A 6,207-nucleotide genomic window follows, 5' to 3' on the forward strand; every position below is an offset into this window, starting at 1 on the left:
CATCACCGAAAACAGTTTTGACGGCGAAATTCTCGTCAATTTTACGAAAATAAAGGGAAAATCAGACGGACCACCGTCGAACATCCAGCGACGGGAACGGACGAGTTTTTTAATTTTTCTTGCCAATTCATTGCGAAAGAAGCAATTTTTCTCGACGAAACCATTTTATAATCATAAAAAAAACTCCCCAAACACCACAAACCAACAAAAATACGGAAATCTTGCATTGTTTGCATTTTTCAGACACTCTAAATAAAACTACGTCGATGTCGGCGGATTTTCAGTCGGTCGTCGGTCGACAGAAATCCAACGAAATTTTCATTTGTTCTTCTCAAAAACGAAAAACAAACAAATCAACAAAACATTCCCTACTATTAGTCGACATTTCGAGCAGAAACTACGAACGTCGAAAGATTTAAAAAATGAAATATGTAGGTGTGCGTGCGTGCGTACTTACTTGAAACTTTTTTCTTGTTTCATCGTCGCACTGGAACAAATTAAATTTTAATGCAATGTAAACGCGACCACACTTTCGACGAAAACATCTCTATGAATCGAACGACGTCGGAAAAAGAATAAATCGAGAAGAGAACAAATCATGAAACAACACACACCCACCCCGCCCGGCCCGGCCAGAGTGGTGGGAATTTCGATGAATGAACAGACAAAGAAACCAACTCTGTTATCAGTTCTAAGAAAGAAAGCAGGTAGCGGCGGCGGCGAACCTTCGACCGTACTACGGTCAGTTCATGAATTAACCCCGTCCGTTCGGAGTTTATTCATCTCCGGTCCGTGTCGGCGTTTACTTCAAGTGGGTGCTATTTCCATCTAAGCAAGCAAGTGAGTAAGTAAGTTCTCAAATTTTAAATTACGTTAATCGCAAGTGACTCGTTGAGATCGTCAAACGAACAATTTAATTTAACGCCTCATACGAGTTTTTTTTTTTCGTCATTTTGTCGCAAAAAAAAAACTAAAAAACGACTCGCAAAAAAAAATTTTTTTTTTTTCTTCTTTTAAATCTTGTACATTTTCTGACATGTGTACCATCGAAAAATGTCACATCCAAACGATCGAACAATCACAAAAAATCGTCAACGTACCATCTTGGAAAATTTTACCAGGCAACGACCATACCACGTTGAAAACTACCGGTTCTCGTCCGATCACCGAAGTCAAGCAACGTCGGGCGCGGTCAGTACTTGGATGGGTGACCGCTTGGGAACACCGCGTGCCGTTGTCTCTACTCTTTTCTTTTTTTATTAACATTTCTGATGTCAAACTTTTTTTAAATATATTTTTCACTATTTATATTTTCTCTCAGGAACTTATATAGTATGAAGACGAAAATTTTTAATTCGTTCGAGTTGAATTTGTGGTTCTGAAAAGAACCGATTTTTTTTCTTTTTTTTCCAACCAACTTCCAAGCTGCTCGAGGAGGATTTATTTTGAACTGGTGTATTTGGTGACGGCCTTGGTTCCTTCAGAAACGGCGTGCTTCGCCAATTCACCGGGCAAAAGAAGACGCACCGCCGTCTGGATCTCCCTGCTGGTTATGGTCGAACGTTTGTTGTAATGAGCGAGGCGACTGGCTTCAGCAGCTATACGTTCGAAGATGTCGTTCACGAAACTGTTCATGATAGACATAGCCTTGCTGGAGATACCGGTATCGGGATGGACCTGCTTCAACACCTTGTAAATGTAGATGGCGTAACTCTCCTTCCTCCTGCGCTTCTTTTTCTTGTCGCTCTTCGAGATGTTCTTTTGAGCTTTTCCGGCCTTCTTGGCCGCCTTACCGCTGGTCTTGGGTGGCATTCTCTTCTAGTCGTCGAGTTAAAAAAACGTTTAAAAACAGAAAACGAGACAGACACGACGTGCACGTTACGACGAGTATACTCGATCTAAAACGCCGCACACCTAAAATCCCTCTATTTATAACGAGCGAGCGACAAACAGGCGCTCCGCCTTAGTTCGTCGTTCGACCATTGCCCTAACGAGATGGCGCTGTACCGACCATATATAAATTTCTAGCCTTCGCCGCGTTCGGCATTTATTTCAAGCCGTACGTTTGTCAGTGCGCTTCGTGTCAGTCGCAGTAGGTGTTTTGCTGTTTATATCGTATAACAACATGTCCGGAAGAGGAAAAGGAGGTAAAGTGAAGGGAAAGGCGAAGTCTCGTTCCAGTCGTGCCGGACTTCAGTTTCCCGTCGGCAGAATTCATCGTCTTCTGCGTAAAGGAAACTACGCCGAAAGAGTGGGTGCAGGTGCTCCCGTTTATTTGGCGGCCGTAATGGAATATCTAGCCGCCGAAGTTCTCGAATTGGCAGGAAACGCCGCCAGAGATAACAAGAAAACCCGTATCATTCCGAGACATCTTCAATTGGCTATAAGGAACGACGAGGAGTTAAACAAGCTCCTTTCCGGCGTTACCATCGCCCAAGGCGGTGTCTTGCCCAACATCCAGGCGGTGTTGTTGCCCAAGAAGACCGAAAAGAAGCCTTAAATTTAATTCTTCGCCGCCGTCATCTCGAACGAAAAACAAAAACTTTTATAAAAACCATCTTCACATCGGCCCTTCTCAGGGCCAAAAATTCAACTCGAACGAATTGATTTTTTCGCCAAAATACAACAACCTATGAGAATCATGTTAAAAAGTCTTTTAGATATTTTAAAGTTAAACCGATCAATTAATTCATTATACGAGCGTAGACTGAACGGAAGATTTTCGATTACATTCAACCAAGAAAGATGATTTTTACGACTTTTCATCGTAATTTTTAGAAAAATTCAATGCCCGACTAAAGCACGAACTCGACAACTCTATCTATAATAATTTATTGATTATCTAATTCAAGAAACATTCCGATTCGTCGTAAATTTCTTCACATTTCGCACATTAATCTGTTAAGAACATACACACACACACCGGTCGCCTATACGTGCTCTCCGTCTCGATAATTTCTTGCAGCAGCAGTCGTCAGCGGTGAGCCGTAATACTACAATCAATCGTTTTATTTGCTATGAGATTTTGTTTCAAGTCACGTCTGAGGAGAGTAACTCTACCCCATATTGGACATAACCTCAAATATACTCTTCGTGGCAAAAACGTTCTTTTAACGATGGTCATTCTAACCTAAAACTGCTGTCAAAATTGTCAAAGTCGCCGCCTGGATCACAAATTAAAATGATCACTCACTCCGTACGATTTTCATTTCGATTTGAAGACAAACACACAATTGAGCAACATATTTAATTCGTTTGATTTATTTTGTGGTTCTGAAAAGAACCGTTTTTTTTTGTTTGTTTGTTTGCTTGCCTGCGGGGGGTTTGTTGTTATTCCTCTGAGGATGCGGATACACGTCATAAAATGATAAAATTAACCGCCGAAACCGTAAAGGGTACGACCTTGACGTTTCAGGGCGTAGACGACGTCCATGGCGGTGACGGTCTTACGTTTTGCGTGTTCGGTGTAAGTTACGGCGTCACGGATGACGTTCTCGAGGAAGACCTTCAACACACCTCTGGTTTCTTCGTAGATGAGACCGGAAATACGTTTCACACCACCACGACGAGCCAATCTTCTGATCGCCGGTTTCGTTATACCTTGGATGTTATCGCGTAGAACTTTGCGATGACGTTTGGCGCCACCTTTTCCCAATCCTTTGCCACCTTTACCACGACCGGTCATCTTGATAAAATTAGGAAATTCTTCGTACAAAACGACGTAGCTTCGACCAAGTTCGTTATGGAACTAACGTCAAAATTTCATTCCGCGGGACTATTTATAAGTTACGGCAGCTCCACCTCGCGTTAAAAACGAATCCACCAATGGCGTCGCCGTATGACTCATCGAGTTTATAAAACGGCCGTTGGCGCGACGAAAATTTTCAGTTGACTTTCGAACGTTCGTACGTACGGTCGGTCGTTCGGTCGAAGCAAGCAAGCAAGCCACTACCTACGTTAATTCTTTTCATTTGATTCATCCGATATCCGAGATGGCGAGAACTAAACAGACGGCTCGTAAATCTACCGGTGGCAAGGCACCTAGAAAACAGTTGGCCACGAAGGCGGCCAGAAAAAGCGCTCCCGCCACCGGAGGTGTCAAGAAACCTCACCGTTACAGGCCCGGTACGGTCGCCCTTCGTGAGATTCGTCGTTATCAAAAGAGCACTGAACTTTTGATCCGCAAGCTGCCTTTCCAACGTCTCGTCCGAGAGATCGCCCAAGATTTCAAGACCGATCTCCGTTTCCAAAGTTCGGCCGTGATGGCACTTCAAGAAGCCAGCGAGGCTTATCTCGTCGGCCTCTTCGAAGACACCAACTTGTGCGCCATCCACGCCAAACGTGTCACCATCATGCCGAAAGACATCCAATTGGCGAGACGCATTCGTGGCGAGAGGGCTTAAATTTCCTCCATCCATCCATCCATCCATCCGATCCGACCATCTAGAATTAACAAATTCTTCATCTTCGAAGGTGTTAAAAGAAGAAAAAAAAAATCGGTTCTTTTCAGAACCACAATTATTTTCCAACGAATTGAAAATTTATCGTTCGCGCATGCAACTTTTTGAGATTGAAAAAAAAAAAAAAAAAAAAAAAAAGTTTGGTTATGTGATTTATTCACAAAATTCGTACTTACATAAAACGATAAACTTTTGCTTTTTTCTTTCACATTAAATTTTCTTTTAACTGAGACTATTTGAAACATTATTATATAATAAAGTTTATCATTCTTTGTAATAACACTGTTTCGACAGTCAAATGAATAGACAAGAAAATCAAATGAAAGTATGTATCTCCTCAACAGAATGTGCATTGTCCAAGCGAATCTTTCGTTCGTTTCTTGAAAATAATTGTGGCCCTGAAAAGGGCCATTTATTTGTATCGATGGTGCCCCTACGTCGATATATACGATCGGAGCACGTTCCCGAAACCACCAGGACGTCGTCGTCGTTGAAAAAATTAAATCATCGTCGTCGACTTTTCACTTCTTTCTCTTGGGTGAAGCGGTTTTTTTCGCTTTGACGGTGACGGCTTTGGCCGTTTTCGGTTTCGGCGCTTTCGGTTTCTTGGTTGGACCGGCCTTGTTGGATTTCTTCGCTTTCGATGGCGTCTTGGGTTTGACGGGCGATCTGGAGGCGGCGCTGGCTTTCTTTTCGGGAGCGGACGCAGCCTTTCTAGCCTTCGATACGGCGACGCTCTTCTTTTCGGCGGCAGTTTTCTTAGACTTGGCCGAAGCGGCGGGGGCGGCCTTCTTACCGGCTTTTGAGGCGGATCCTTTTTCGGCGGACGTCGGCGCTGACGCGACGGAACGTTTAGCAACGCCCGTCTTCTTGGATTTCGCCGATGACGACGCGGTCGCAGCGGCAGATCTCTTTTTCGTGGCGGACGGAGCCTTAGCTGCACCGGTGACGGCAGAAGCCAACTTGAACGAACCGGAAGCTCCTTTTCCTTTGGTTTGGACCAACGAACCGGATGCGACGGCGCCCTTAAGGTACTTCTTGATGAAAGGCGCAAATTTTTCCGCGTCGACTTTGTAGTTGGCCGCGACATATTTCTTGATCGCCTGCAACGAAGAACCGCCGCGTTCCTTCAAGCCTTTGATGGCGTTGGTGACCATCTCCGAAGTGGGCGGATGAGAAGGTTTGCTTCTCGGATTTTTGGGCTTCTTCTCCTTCTTCACCGGTGAGGAGCCGGAAGTGGCACCGGCGACCGTCGAAGCTGCTTGATTTTCTACGTCGGCCATATTTTCGTCTATCGCGCGCGCGTTTTTTTCTTTTTATTATAGGTAGGCTTATTCTTCGGTGAAAGAACGAATGAACTTTACAGAACGAATTGGGCGCCAAAGTCAAAGTGTTGGCGCGTTCGAAAACGCGCGGACCGCGGACTAAACGAGAGCCTTCTCGTCGAGTTAGAAAATTCAGTGGGCCTCGAATACAGCTTTCGCGTGATGGCATCGTTCTCTTTACGCGAAGATCACCGCCTCCGGGTGCGGGAACATGAGCGATTCGGTCGGCGATGGCCTCCTGAATAACCTCAAGTTTTCCCGGACGACCAGCCGACCTCCAAAAGCGAACAAGGACCGATCGAACGTCGACTCGAACAAAGACCCTCCGAAACAAGGAGATGACATCCAAGTTCGACGCCGACGTTACGCGTTTTCCACGAATAACAGGAAAGTTCCGCTTTCGACCAGACAAACTTGGAAGC

At 44.7% G+C, this 6,207-nt stretch overlaps 1 non-coding gene across 1 annotated transcript; it reads left to right on the forward strand.

The window, feature by feature from the left end:
• Positions 1-1,120: 1,120 nt before the first annotated feature.
• On the forward strand, positions 1,121-1,240 carry LOC148165427 (5S ribosomal RNA). The gene has a single exon (XR_015771481.1). It is a non-coding gene; the product is annotated as a 5S ribosomal RNA (ribosomal RNA).
• The last annotated feature ends 4,967 nt before the right edge of the window (positions 1,241-6,207 follow it).

This window comes from Gnatocerus cornutus, unplaced genomic scaffold (genome assembly GCF_029298725.1).
Source record: "Gnatocerus cornutus isolate USDA-ARS CGAHR unplaced genomic scaffold, icGnaCorn1.1 ctg00000321.1, whole genome shotgun sequence".
Classification (NCBI taxonomy): Eukaryota; Metazoa; Arthropoda; class Insecta; order Coleoptera; family Tenebrionidae; genus Gnatocerus; species Gnatocerus cornutus.